Below are 12,409 nucleotides of genomic sequence, written 5' to 3' on the forward strand. Positions count from 1 at the left end.
CCTGGCCATTCACAATTCGACTCTGGAGGATTCAGCTCCTAAAGAGGCTCCACCCCCGGAACTTCTGAAAGACACTCTGGAAAGGATCCACAAATTAACTCATCTGGGCAGCAGAAAATTGATCCAGCTGACTACAAAAGATAAGACCCTCTCCACATCTGAAAAGAAACAAATGGCAGAAAAGATGGTAGCTGCTTGCCGGGCCGGCCAGCAGGTAAATGCATATCCTGGGAAACTGGCCCCTGGAAAAAGGCTACGAGGAGCCCACCCTGGCCAGCATTGGGAAGCAGACTTCACCGAGGTAAAGCCAACTAAGTATGGCCTGAAGTACCTGCTAGTGTTTGTAGATATCTTTACAGGATGGGTAGAGGCCTTCCCTACCAAGAGAGAAATGGCGATTGTCGTTGCCAAGAAAATCTTGGAAGACATCTTCCCTCGGTTCGGGTTACCGCAGGTAATAGGGTCAGATAATGGACCAGCTTTTGTGGCCCAGGTAAGTCAGGGACTTGCAAAGGTACTGGGGATTGATTAAAAATTACATTATGTCTATAGACCCCAGAGCTCAGGACAGGAGAACAATTAAGGAGACCTTAACCAAATTGACCATGGAGACTGGCTCTAGAGATTGGACGATGCTCCTACCGTATGCCCTCTTTAGAGCTAGAAATACCCCTTCCTTCATGGATCTTACCCCCCTTGAATTGCTCCTTGGGTGTGCACCCCCAGTTAAGAACCTAACCCTCCAGCAAAGAAAAATCATGCCTTCCCCCTCTGTCTGACAGGCTGCAAGCCTTAGCATCTGTCCAGCACACACTGTGGAAGCAACTGTCCGCTGCGTACCAACCCGCTGCCCATCAGTTCCACATGGGGGACTTCGTATACGTCCGCAGATACCAGCATCAGTCTTTGGAACCCCGGTGGAAGGGACCATACCAAGTCCTGCTGACCACCCCAATGGCGGTCAAGGTGGACGGAATCGCCGCCTGGATCCATGCCTCCCACCTCAAGCCAGCCAAAGTGCCAGAAGACTCCTGGACTGCGGAACGGACTGACCATCCTCTTAAGCTTCGGATTCGTCGCCAGTGCGACCGCAAGTAACCCACATCAACCAGTGTCTCAGACTTGGCAGGTTATATCAGGCCAAGGGAAAATTGTATGGGAAAATTACCTCTAATCAGCACCCACTGTGGGGCTGGTGGCCTGACTTGCACCCGGACCTCTGCCAGCTAGCAGCAGGGTCAGATGACTGGGATATCCCTACAACTGACCCTAGGAACCCTAGATCGCCAGCCGTCTGTCAGGATGAAAAGGAAACTTATAAATATAATGGGAGGAAATATGGGTGTAATAAAAAAATCAATGACAAAACTTAAAAAAGATTAGATGCCAGAAAAAAGAACTTACGAGGCTCTCAAAGCTGGTTTGAGGGATGGTATAATCAATCCCCATGGCTAACTCCATTATTGTCAGCCCTCACAGGACCACTTGTTGTATTAATTCTTATCCTCATGATTGGACCATGTATCCTCAATCGAATCTCGGCTTTTGTACGATGCCAGGTAAATGAAGTTAAGATGATGGTCCTAAGACAACGATACCAGCCGGTATCTGGCAGTGACCTTTAGGATTAAAGGTGGGCACAAGAGAAAGGGAATGAAAGGGCCATTATAAGGGAAACAAAGCCCCCCCCCACTAGCTCTGCTAATTGCAGATTCAGTGGAAAATACTGCACTCTGCCCCCACACCCCATATCAGAAAAGTTAGCCCATCATGCTCTGCTAACAGGATGCTTGCAGGATGCCCCCTGCGGTTGCATTTGCAAGATAAATTGCTTGAGAAGAATGCTTGCCAAATAACCCCTTGCTAGATAAGCTTGGAATTCGTTTACCTACCCAGACTCTGAGAAAGACTGCGGAGACATCTGGTGTCCAGGTGTCTGCACTCTGGGTGACCCCACTCCCCTGCCGTGGTAGAACTGCCTCATAAAAAGCCTATGAGCCTCAAACTCGGGGTCACCAGCTACTCCTCGTGCTGGTGTCCCACGAGCTCGTGTTAAAATAAAGCTTCATTTGTGACCCGATATCGGAGTGGAGCTCTCTGTTTTGAATGCTGACCCTAACAGATATTAACTATTAAATAAATGATAACCAACCTACAATCCATAGACCCAGAGAGGTTAGGTACAGAGAAATGGGCCTGGGAGGACACAGGGATCTCCCTGGGAGAAGGAAATGGGGTGGAGAGACAGAAATGGGAGGATCAGGTTGCCTGAGAGAGGACACATCAAGGAGGGAGGAAGTGTGTGGAGAGACCAATCTCATTTTTTAAATGAAAACACATTGCCTAATCAAGTTAGAGAATGTAAGTACATATAACTTTACATGACCCAGTGTTCTTGTCTGTTTTTATTCTTTACAGCAGCTGCCCCTTAACTAACTGCTGTCCTAATCAGATGCTGCAACTCTGCCATTACCAGCAGTGGTTTGGCTGCAACACACCCTGGGGGAATTCTGTTCCCTCAGGCACTGACTCTTTAAAAGCTACTAAAGGAAACTTTATCTAGATCTCTATCTCTCTGAACAACTCAGGATTCAAAAGTTAAGGTGGAATTCTTCTGCTCAGAGAGGCAGAGTAGTAAGTCCCTAACCTCCCTTTGCCTGCCTTCCAAAACACCATCGTCCCTCTGCTAAGCCCCACTGAAGAACCCTAGCTATTTGTGGTTCCTCATCACTTCCTGTCAGCTACGTGCTGATTCAGCCTGCAGAATAATTTTATTTAATTAAACAAATGTAATACCTCTTTGCATTGTTAACAAAAGCAGTAGGAAAAAAAGCAGCACATATTAAAATAATATTCCACAACAACCCAATGGCTGAAAGGGATATTTTTTATGCACCCATATTATTTTTCAGTACAAAACAAGAGGCAAATGGTGGTACTATTTAAATAATTTGACAATAGTTTACTATGCACATACTCAGCAAAAAATTATTGCTCCCTATACACCTGTGGAAACATCACTATGCATGCGCGTGTTCTTCAAATTATCACCTTGATGTTTATTTAATTTTTCCTCCTGATTTTGAGACACAGCACTCCAGACATTGGTTATTTTATAGGTCTCAATGGGAGGACACTGCTTTCTTGTCAATGTATCCTGTGGAAGTCCTTGGGTAGGTTTTCACTTGGCCTGGTTTGAATCACATGTTCATCACTGAAGCAGGTGCTATGGTTAGAGAAATGGAATGCACTTCTTGGTGGGAATGTAATCATGACTCAGCCCTGAACTTCAAGAAATACAACAGATCTTTTCCAAGAAACACTGGTAGAGATGGTTGATAATCAACTCAAAGGAAGAATATTACAAAACTGATCACAGGAAGGGTAAAGCCATGCATGAGATAAAAGGACAGAGAAAGTTAATATGTTCACTATAAAACAATCTATATTGACTATGTCAAGATGTTTGAAAACATTTTGAGTATAATTCCACTTTACCTTTTAACTACGAAATACAAATAACAAGACCTGCAATTTCTATGAGATGGATTGGAGTAGTGAAATACCCAAGAGGAAGCCCCATCAGCACCAGATATGTCAGTGAGACTGCAAGAACCTGTGGACCATCATTTTTCATGCTTGCTCTCAGATGATAGTATTATTCTGTGTTTACAGAAGTAGGAGACAGACACGAGGAGCCAGTCTTTGAAATTTTTACCTGACACTTACTTCAGTTCCCACCATGATGTGAGCAGCTGAACTCAGTTACATTTTCCCATACCTACAGTGTTCAGTAGAAATTTTTGAAGCCAAACAACAATAGACTGAAACCTGTGAACCATAAGCCTAAATAAATTTGCCATAAGTTGTTCCTGTGTGCATTGTGCTCACATTGACAAAGTCATACTAAATACAGAGCCAGAAGATAGAAATGCTTCTCAATTGCTCATATTTATGGAAAGCATTCTCAACAAGCAGTGAGACTAAGAACACCACCACTTTGAATCAGAAATACTTTTTAAAAAACATATAGAAAGCAGGCAAATAAATGGGAAAAGTTAAATATTCTTTAAAATTATTTTAATTAAAAGAAACTGTAAGCTCTGCAGCCTAAGGAGGATACAGTCAGAGAAATGTAATTGTGACACAATAAATCTTGATTATTATCATTTGTTCAACTAAACATACCCTAAATGGACAATTTAAAATAAGTTAGTACACTTGATGACTCATTTTTAAAGTTTAGTTTTCCTTTCTCTAGAATTAGTATCATAAATTCAAGACTAAAAGTGTTAAGTTGAAAACTCTATGGAATATACAAGAGTTATCCTAGCAAAGACTTCTAGTAATGGGAGACTCCAATCTTAAACTGGCCATCTTCTGTAACCAGGCACGGCCTCAAGTGGAGGGATTGGGATGCTGACCCAGCTACAAAATCTTTGACTTAGAGTGTGTCCTCCCTAAAGAATGTTCTAGGACCATAGCATAGCAAAATCTTCATCAAAGAGACCAGAGTCTTTATCCAGCAACTGATGAGAACAGATGCAGAGTCACACAACCAGACATTAGACAGAACTCAGGGAGGAGGAAGAAGGATTGGAGGAACCAGAAAGGTCAGAGACACCACAAAAACATGGCCCACAGAGTCAATTGCTCAGAACTCATGGAGTTCACAGAGATCAGGGAGCCTGTGTGGTATGATCTAGATCCTCCACATTTATGTTATGGCTGAGTAGCTTGGTGTTCTTGGTTTCCTAGCAGTGGAAGCAGGGCTGTCTCTGGCCCTTTTGACTGTTTATGGAACCCTTTTCCTCCCACTAGGTTGCCTCATCCAGCATTGATGTTATGATATGTGTCTGGTCTTATTGTAGTTTGTTATTCCATGTTTGGTTGGTGTCCTTAGGAGGCCTGCCCTTTTCTGAGGGGAGGCAGAGGTGGGAGTGTGTCTGGTGAAAAGGGAAAATGGGGGAATAGAGAACTGCATTCAGGATGTAATATTTGAGAGAAGAACAAAAATACATAAATTCAGGGGAAAAATCAATAAATTACCATGAAGATATTAAGATAAAGAACATAGAAACAGATAAAGGTGGAAGAACTCCCAATGCTGAATTCAAAGACCTACCCTGGCTGTTCCTACTGATGAGCTTTCCTTTAAAGCTATATAGTAAATAAGATTCTATGATATTTTTCATTTTATCGTGAGTATAACAAACTCAGAATATATTTTTATTATTTGTCTTTTTAATTTGTTTTTCATTACACTTCCTGTTTCTCTAATAAAATGAACTGGCAAAAGCAACTTAGAGGAGAAAGGGTTTGTTTTGAGTCACAGTTTGAGGTTAATTTTATCACATAGGAAAGTCCATGTCAGTTGGCCAACATGCAGTCAGGGTGCAGAAGATAAGGAGTATTTGTGATCATTTCATCTTCTCCTTGCTACTCAGTCTGGGGCCATAGCCCATGGAATGTTGCCATCCATGGTGAGCATGCCTTACTACCTCAATTATTTAATTAAGTAAATAAGTACACATAGGCTAACCTAATATAACTAATCCTCATATGCAGCTGTAGTGGTTTGAACAAGAATTGTCTCAATAATCATATGCTTGTATACTTGGTCCTCAGCTGATGGACATTTTGGCAAGAGTAGGTGGTGTAGCCTTTTTAGAGGAGGTATACTGTTTGGGTCAGGCTTTGAAATTTCTAAAGACTATCACTGTGGCTGCCTGCTTGTGAAATTAGGTGTAAACTCTTGGGAGTTCCAGCCACCACATTTTTATTCCACCATCACAGACTCCAATCCTCTGAAATAATAAGCCCAATTAATTAAACACATTCTTTTTTTAAGTTGTCCTATTCATGATATTTTATCACAGAAATGGAAGAATAACTAATACATAATTTGATAGCAGGAACTGGATATTGTGGTGACAAACCTGATTATGTTGGTTTAGAGGAAAGTAGAAGACTTTGGGGCTTCAAACTAGGAAAGCAGCTGAACTCTATAAGGGGAGCTTAATGGGTCATCTTAGTAGGAGTATGGACAGCAGTATTGCTGAAACTATTGTGTATTATGAAGACTTAACAGGTTTCAGATGAGAAAAATATTAGCAACTGTCCTAACTAGATTTTGACAAAGAATGTGGCTACTTTCTGCCATTGCCCTAGGAATTTGTCTGACGCTAAAACTAATTACTTCAGTGGAGATGATTTAAAGACAGCTTAGTAGTGACTGTGTCATACGGTTATTAGTAATCACCCTTATGTAAGTATATAGTGAAAAAGAGCAATTGAAGCACAAGTGAAATGGAAATGTACAGTTTGAGAAGAAAAATAGCACCACGAAATTTAATGTTGGAGTCAAATATTGTGCTGGAAGAGATAGGGTGAGGCCTGGTGTGAAATGGAATAAAGCAGAGTCCCTCAAGGCAAGATCCAACCCAGCAAAGCTTTCTACTTGTGAAAGCGAATGGCCTCAAAAATTGTCTTCTCTTATTAAGCAACAACAAAGGAGCTTCTAAAAATGTGATTAAAGGGGTACAGGATTCACCTCAAGTGGGTAAAAAGACTTGACATCACCATACATACTGTTCTAGATTTCAATTCATGAAAGATACAGAGGTATAAGTGCTGTGGGATGTTCTGTATGTCAAATGTGTTGATCTGATTGGTTGAAATAAATAAAGTACTGATTGGCCAGTAGCCAGGCAGGAAGGATAGGGTAGGCAGAACAAGGAGGAGGAGAATTCTGTAAAGTGAAAGCTGGGGCAAGGAGATACTGCAAGCCGCCACCATGACAAGAAAGAGATAAGGTAATGGTAAGCCATGAGCCATGTGGCAAAGTATAGATTAATAGAAATGGGCTAAATATAAGAGTAAGAGCTAGACAATGGTAGGCCTGAGCTAATGGCCAAGCAGTTTAAGTAATATGAATGTCTGTGTGTTTATTGTATAAATGGGTTTTTGGACTAAGGACTTGGCGGGGGGCTAGAGAGAAGCTCTCCAACTACATATAAGGTCTATAGAATCTTCCATAGGAGAGCTACTGAGGGCAGGCCATGTGTGGCAGGGCAGGCTGTACAATAAAACCCTGAGAGGGCAAAAGTCTCTGAGAAGCAATTACATAAAGCTATAAGTGAAACCTGGATCGTGGTTTCTCTGTCACTCTAACCATGTGTGTTAGAGTTGACAGAGCCATGGGATATCAACTAGCTAATGTTGGCACTTGTGAAAGGAAAATGTCTGAGGGATTTCCTAGGTCTAAAAAACTAAAGAAAACTTATGCAAATACAATTCAAAGAGGGTGCCACTCTTGGCCCCTGAAAGCAGAAGAACTTGCAGCTTCAACCATGTGGTTATGGACTTAGAGTCATGAAAGAAACAGTAAAGAATTGTGCCATCTTCCCTCACAGTTAAGAGAAACTGCTAAAACCAGACATGCAACAGGAGAGTCCCTGCATGGAGGCCCAAAGAAGGCATTGCCTGATGCTTGCAAGGTGAACCCTGATTGCACTGGAGAGTCTAAGATGTTGGCAATGCCAGAGCAGTGGGACAGCTGCCAGAGACAGCTGCTAACAGGGCAGGGAACCAGTCCAAGAGAGAGAAGTACACTGCAGTCAACAGAGCTGGAAGGAGATTGGAAGAGCCATTTAAAAAAGAATTGGGCATTTTCCCTGTAGGGTTTTTTCTTACTTTGATCCTGTATTTCCTCACTATGCCCACCTTCCTCCCTTTAGGAATGACGTATATTCTGTGTCATTGTATGTTGAAAGTATGTGATTTGCTCTTGCTTGTTGGTTTTGTTTTACGTGGAGGTACAGTTGAGAGATTGCTTTGAGTCTCAGAAAAGACATGAAGTTTGAGATACATTTGCAGTGTTGAAATTGAAGGACGATGAGGATGTTGGGGGTTGGACCAGATATATTTGTATTATCATATGGCTACAGACCTATGGAGGCCAGGGAGCAGAATGTGGTGGTTTGAAGGAGAATGGCCCTCATGAGTCCATGATTGATCTCCATTTAGTGGAACTATTTGGGAATGGTTAGTCTTTTCTAATTATGTGTGGTCTTGTTGGAGCAGGTGTGGCCTTGTTGAAGGAAGCATGTCACTGGGGGTGGGCTTTGCAGTTTCAAAAGTCCACACAAGATTCAGTCACTCTCTCTCCATGTTGCCTGTAGATCAGAATGCAAAACTCTTAGCTACCACTTCAGGGCCCTGCCTCTCTATTTCCTGCCATAATGACCACCTTAATCCTCTTAAACTATATGCATTCTTCTAATTCAATGCTTTCTTCTATCAGTTGCCTTGGTCATTGTGCCTCTTAACAGCCATAGAAGAGTAACAAACACACACATATGACGTGGGATATAAATTGCCATTCCAAAAGGGAGAAAGCAGGACATAGTGAGGAAATACTGAACCAAAGTGAGACCAAAAGCAATCAGGGTGAATTACAAATGCTTTAACTCCATAGCTGATGCCAGGGGGCTTTGGTGGCTTTGGCCTCCCAGCTTTGCTGACTGCAGCTCATTTTTTCTCTCAAGCTGTTTCCACTTCAAGTGTACATCTCTCCTTGGCACATACTCCATGGCTCTACCAACTCTAACACACTTGGTTCTACAACACAGGTTTCACTTTCATATCTTCATGCTATCACTGCTTAGGGCCTTTTGTCCTCTGAGGGTTACCATCCCAGTAATTCCATTTAGCATCAGGCTTTTCTTTAAACTTCTCATCTCCTTGAATTCAAAACTTGACTCCAATATTATATTCCCTGGTAATCTTTTCTCCTCAAAGTGTACTTTATGAATCTCTTTTGCCCTGCTTGCTCTTTTTCACTGTAGATAGGTATAGGAGTGTAAGGATTAGATACATGATACAATCAATACTAGGTTGTCTTGAACTTGCATCTTATTGTGAGTGGGGTGTGCTGTCACCATTACTCATCCCCATGTGGCAGCATGGGCAGAGGAGAAATGCCCCCCTCCCAGCCCATTGACACCTGAGACAGATGGAGGAGGTCATGGGGTCATGGAAGCAGGAGAGCTATCCCTGCCACTCACTAGTTGCAAAGCTAGGGAGCTGGGGAGAGTGTCCCTTGTGCCTTGCATGGGCAATACAGGGAGCTGGCCTTGATGATATAGGTGTGAAAGAGCAGACCTTGAGGACATGAAGGCAGGAGAGCTGGCCCCACACCTTGCTCATTGCTGCAAGAGGTAAATTAGCCCTGGGTGGGTGGGCAGTGCTGGAGAGCTCACCCTGGTGGTGAGGACAGGGGAGAACTAGTAGGCTGACCCATCCTGCAGCTGTCCAGAATCAGAATCAAGACCAGGGTTATGAGTTGGCCTGCCCCAACATCCACCCCATCTATGAGCTGCTGGAGCATGTGAGGAGGCCTGACTGCAGACCCAAAGCTGTAGGATTTCCACAACACAGGACAACAACAGGATATCCAAGAAGACTCTCACTGAAGGCCCAGCATTGATAGTGTAGTAGAAAACAGAGACCTTGAACCAGATCAATGACTCTTTGAAATGAACACTTGCAAGTAAAGAAGTATGGAGAAAGGGATTTACTATGTGAATCACTGTCTTATCCATGATGAGATTTTTAATTTTTTCCTTGTTTTTGTTTTTGTTTTTCCTTTTTCTCTTAAATTTTGTTTTATTTGGGAGGGGATTGTAATGGCAAAAGGTGAATGAGAGAGGACAGGGAAGTGAATGGGATCAAGATTTATGATGTAGAAGGCGTAAAGAATTAATTTAAAAAGGAAAGTTAAAAAAGAAAGAAAGAAAGAAAGAAAGAAAGAAAGAAAGAAAGAAAGAAAGAAAGAAAGAAAGAAAGAAATTGTCAGTGACATTAATCTAAAACATTTCAATTTAACCTCAAAAAGATTTTTGACAAGGGCAGAAATCAACCTCATTCTTTCCAAAATATCATAAGAATAGTCTTAATATTAGTGCCCTGTGAAACCTCTTGAACTAGGCTTCACAACACACATTGCTCTCATGACTATTGTTTTCCATGCTCATACTGGGATGGCACAAAGCATTCAACCACTTTAGAAAACTAAAATGCTAAAGTTCTCTTTCCACCACCAAGCACCAAGGTCAGGCCTGTCACAGCAATACCCTAGTTGCTAATGCCAACTTATGTCTTAGTTATAGTTCTAGTGCTATAAAAAGATACCATGATCAAGGCAACTGATATAAAAGAAATCTCTTAATTGAGTGTTTTCTTACATTTTTAAAGGATTAGTCCATGATTATCATGGCAGGAAACAGACAGACGGGCATGGTATTGGAACAGTAACTAAGAGCTTTTCATCCTGATACCTTGGCATCAGGCAATAAAATAGAGAATATTACTGGTGTGGGCATTTAAAACCTCAAAGCCCACCCCCAGTGACACAGACCTCCCCCAGTAAGACCACACATACTCTAATAATACCATACATCCTAATCCTTCCCAAACAGTTCCACAAACTGGGGACTGGGCATTTAAAGATATGAACCTATGGGTGCCATACTCCTTTAAATCGCCAATGTATGTCAAAGCATTAGAAAAATAGTTAAGACAATATCTTTGGAGGCTTGTCTCATAGATATCTTCAGATCTCGCTAATTTGACAATCAATATTAACTGTCACATTATGGATAGCTGTTTTCAAACATATTTCTGATAAAACTTTGACTATCATAATTTATGTCTTGAAAAGTACAGACCTCTATTTTTAACCTTGTCTTTATTAAAATGTTAGTTATATGTATGTATGTATTTGCTTTATACACCCACATATATTTATATATATATACACATGTACATATGTATCTGTATTTGTGTTTGGATGTAGAGAGCTCACTAGCTCTTTTCCATAATAAAATATAACAGGAACAAAGTTGTCATAACTATTATTTAGTACTATATTTTAATATTCAGCAGTTGGAAGTACATCTGCTATACAGTACAGCTCTTTACTATATGATGCACTTTCCTAGCCGACTTTTGGAATTAAGTCTATAAAACTTTTACACTTCTGTAATTGGTAAAAGGCAAAAGATTTATATGAACTGAAGAGAAACCAGAGTATCACTTCTGTAATTGTGTAAAACCTATAATTATTAAGAATAATATTTTGGGGAAATACTAGGTAGGAAATAATAAAGCCTTGACAGGTCCAATACCTGCGATGAAATAGCTGACCATTTTGGGGAGTGGTCTTGCCTCTCTAGTGCTAAGTTTTCTAAGCTTGTAAGATTTGTGTTGCAGACAGTATAATCTTTCATTTTTAAGCTCTAATATTTAACATCTAGCTATTCTTTTAATAATGAACAAATATAAAAATAGAATATTCAAAGTTCAAGTAACATATTCATTCTGCCCATTGATTTTTTACTAATATCTTAGAAAACTTGATCTTCCACAAGATCACTATCAACAAAGAACACTAGGAAATCAATGCTTCTGTATATTTGTGTGTATATATATATTTGAATTTCATGATTACTATTGTAAATATATAGGGTTGCATAGTCTATTTTCACTCAAATATGTAAAGAACCTTGAGCATAGTTGACCCAACTATTCTGGAGAAGGTTCAGCCTATAACACTGTTTTGGTTCAGGGACAATAAAATAAAAGGTGGAGGGTGGAGTCATGCAAGAATTGTCTTTTGTTTTGTATTACTTTAAAAGAAGACCCCACTTTTGGATTATCTTAAAACAAGTGACAGGATTTTCCCAAATAAACAATAGATATGTGTGACTAGCTAGACTAAAAACAAGTTATTAAAATTGTCTATTTTACTTTGTTATTTTACATACCAACTAATGTTTTCCTTCCCTCCTCTCTTCTCATTCCCTCCCCTCATCTCCTTTCTACCTCCCCATCCATTCTTCAGAAAGGGAAAGGCATCCCATGGGAGTCAACAAAGCATAACATATCAAGTTGAGGCAGGACCAAGCTACTATCCCCTGCATCAAGGCTGAGAGAAGCCTCCCACCAAAGTAGGTTGCAAAAAGCCAGCTTATGTACTGGGGATAGATACTGGTCCTACTGCTAGGGGCTCCACAAACAGACCAAGCTACACAACTGTCACCCTCATGCAGAGGGCCTAGGTCAGTTCCATGAAGACTTCATAGCTGTTGGTCTAGAGTCTGTGAACTCCCATGAGCTCAGGTCAGTGGGCTCTGTGGGTTTCCCTGTCATGATCTTGACCCCCCTTGCATATATAATCCCTCCTCCATCTCTTCAACTGGACTCCCAGAGCTCAGCTCAGCACTTGCTGCTGTTCTCTACATCTGTTCCCATCAGTTACTGAATGCAGGCTCTATGATGACAATTAGGATAATCACTAATCTGATTACAGGAGAAGGCCAGTCCAGGCACCCACTCCACTATTGTT

At 41.2% G+C, this 12,409-nt stretch overlaps 1 pseudogene; it reads left to right on the top strand.

The window, feature by feature from the left end:
* Positions 1-391: 391 nt before the first annotated feature.
* LOC118596547 overlaps positions 392-12,409 on the top strand; it is a 49,055-nt pseudogene continuing 37,037 nt past the window's right edge.

This window comes from Onychomys torridus, chromosome 15 (assembly GCF_903995425.1).
Source record: "Onychomys torridus chromosome 15, mOncTor1.1, whole genome shotgun sequence".
In the NCBI taxonomy this organism is placed as follows: Eukaryota; Metazoa; Chordata; class Mammalia; order Rodentia; family Cricetidae; genus Onychomys; species Onychomys torridus.